The 2,852-nt window shown below is 34.6% G+C and overlaps 1 long non-coding RNA gene across 1 annotated transcript in view; it reads right to left on the bottom strand.

Moving 5' to 3' along the window:
• LOC110263621 overlaps nucleotides 1,556-2,852 on the bottom strand; it is an 8,131-nt gene continuing 6,834 nt past the window's right edge. Inside the window, exon 3 of the long non-coding RNA XR_002349485.1 lies at nucleotides 1,556-1,889. This is a non-coding gene — a long non-coding RNA (uncharacterized LOC110263621). The remainder of the gene's footprint in view (nucleotides 1,890-2,852) is intronic.

Here is a 2,852-nt window from a genome sequence, read left to right as displayed (position 1 = left end):
ATATTACCCCCATTGAGCAATATTGATTATTTGAGAAAAAACTATGCATAGACTCATGGGGATGCGCGTCGGGGGACAGTCCAAGGGTTTAGCAAATCGGACTTGTCGGACTGGCTTGATAACCGACAGATGAGACTCATCAGCCATAGGACAGGCATGCATCATGTGCATACTACTTGAATTAATTGTTTGTGCATTAATTGGGTGTGCCTAAGTGTACTTGCCATGTTAAATGTATATTTGTTACTTGTAGTACTTGTAATCTTCTTATACTTGCCTTTATCTGTTTATTTGTCTGTGAAATGCTGACGGAGATGGAGGTATGGAAGAATGGCGGTATGGGACTTAGATTTAATATTAAGTTAAGTTAGGCTCAGATACTCTTAGAAAACTACCTTTTATGGTTTCTGTTTAATACCTTAAGCTTTATAATATGAGTGTCGGCGTTCTAGGATTGCCTCTGACATTCTCAAGACCTTATATCTTATATGTGTGGCACCTTTACCATGCTGAGGATCTCTGGTTCTCACCCCATACTATGTTGTTGTTTTTTTCAGATGCAGGTCGGGAGGCACCTCATTAGGCGTCTGGACTTTTGAAACGAAGTGGTTGTCAGATTATTTTTGTTGTATAGTCATATATGTACTTAGTTTTCTCTCCGCATAACTTGCTCCTTTTGATCCTCTTAGAGGTTTATGGAGAGACATGATTTTGTTTATGTAAATTTGGGTTTTGGATATGTATATATACGTGTATATATTCTCCGGCCAGTCTTGACTTCGCGGGTTGAGTTAGGAGCTTGTTACTTTGTATCTTTGGCCCTCTGTTCCTGTTTTTGTTACCTTATACTTAACAGCCATAGCTTTCTTGGTATGCAAGATAACTCGTTTCTTGAGCGTTGCGCTTTTATTTCGCGATTTTTATTTCATCTGTTCTTCAAGGCTCCTAGTATATTATAATCTTTCTGCTATTATATGTACACATTTTATTTTAGAGGTCGTAATACTAGGGGTGTTCGCGGATCGGATCGGATCGGATATGGCCAGAATTTCGATCCGATCCGCACTACAATCATCGGATCGGATTGGATCCAATATCCGCAGTTTTTAAGGTTGGATCCGATCCGATCCGATCCGCACATTTGCGGATCGGATCGGATATCAGATATATCCGCAAAACACAAAAATATTTTTAAAAGGTTATTTTTATTAAAAAAATATCAATAAAATTTATTTTTTCTATTCTTTTAAATATGTTTACTCTTAAAATAATATTAAACATACTTTTCTTGAATAATAAATTAAAATAATTTAACATATATGATAATTATTAGTTAAAATAAAACATAAAAAGAATATTTTACTTATTTATTTCTTTATTTTTGCGGATACGCGGATATGCGGATACCAACACAAAATCCGCAATCCGATCCGATTAGTGTGTGGATCCGATCCGATCCGAAAGCCTTGCGGATCGGATTCATATCCGCAATTTTTGGATCGGATTCGGATAAACACTGCGGATATGCGGATCGAATCCGATCCATGGACACCCCTACGTAATACCACACCACCTCTATTTTACAGCTTAAGCATAAAGCTCAGTGTGGTAGGGTGTTACACACCACCTTTATAAGCAAGAAACAATGTCAAGGAAAGGAAAATCGAACCTTGAAAATAAACTAATAATTAATAAAAGAAAATCAAATGCATCCTTATTCCAATCAATGCAATAATGGATCTAAAAGCAGCATCACCCCTCAATTGATCTTAACCATCATCTTACTCTACATTCCATATTCTTCCAACCTTCTCCTCTTTAACAACAATGACCAACAAAATTGCCTCCTATTACTACCACCACCGCCACCACCACCAGACTCGATGACTCTGCAACACAAAAAATTCTCTAAATTAGTATTGACAACAACACATCCATAACCACATTAATCGAAGAAGAAGCTTCCAATGAGAATAAAAAGAAACAACAAAAATCTTCCAATGACAAAAAAAAAAAAGAAGACGAAGAAGAAACGATTACATTGTTAGAAGAAGAAGTGGAAAATAACTACCTCGTGGTGGTTCAGTTAATTCCGGAACAAACGGCACAATCAACCGAAATAGAATTAAAACACATTGTTTTTAGAATTGTCGCATCATCTAACTTGTGGGAACAAAGAAAAGAATACATCAAGATATGGTGGAGACCAAAAGAAACTAGAGGTGTTGTTTGGTTGGATCAGAAAGTAACAATAACAAAAAAACGAAGGATTACCGGAGATTAGAATATCTTTTAGATTAGTGCCAAAATGAACAACATCAACGGGGAGGAGAGGAGTGGAGACAAAGAATAAAGATTAACATTTAGGAGTTAGGGTTTATAAGTGAGAATTGGATCAATTTGAGTGTTTTAATCAAATTTAGGATACCAATTTGAGTTAAATTCATTATGTGTCCATATTAGCGTGCAATTAAGTGCCAACTTGGCATTTAGCTTTATACCTTAGCGTCGTTAAAACATCTGGTAACTTTTAGACTAATGGAGATTCACGATTCTGAGAATAAAAAACTTATTTGATCATTTTAAAAAATAAAAGACTAATCTAAAACAAATTAAAAATTTTAAGGACTATTTTAAACATTACCTTCTTTTTTATTAGTACGTACATTTATTTATTCATTCCTTTATATATTCTGGTTTCAACAGACCAGTTGTATATAATATATTAGCAATAATAAAGTATAACCAATTCATCAAAATAATAATACTTATTAGTTGTATTATTTGAATAAGTAGTAGTAGTTAAATGAGATGGTTGATGAGTTACTGATTTGTTTATTTGTTTTGCTATA

Source organism: Arachis ipaensis, chromosome B06 (assembly GCF_000816755.2).
Source record: "Arachis ipaensis cultivar K30076 chromosome B06, Araip1.1, whole genome shotgun sequence".
Classification (NCBI taxonomy): Eukaryota; Viridiplantae; Streptophyta; class Magnoliopsida; order Fabales; family Fabaceae; genus Arachis; species Arachis ipaensis.
This window is presented reverse-complemented; position numbering and strand designations above follow the sequence as displayed.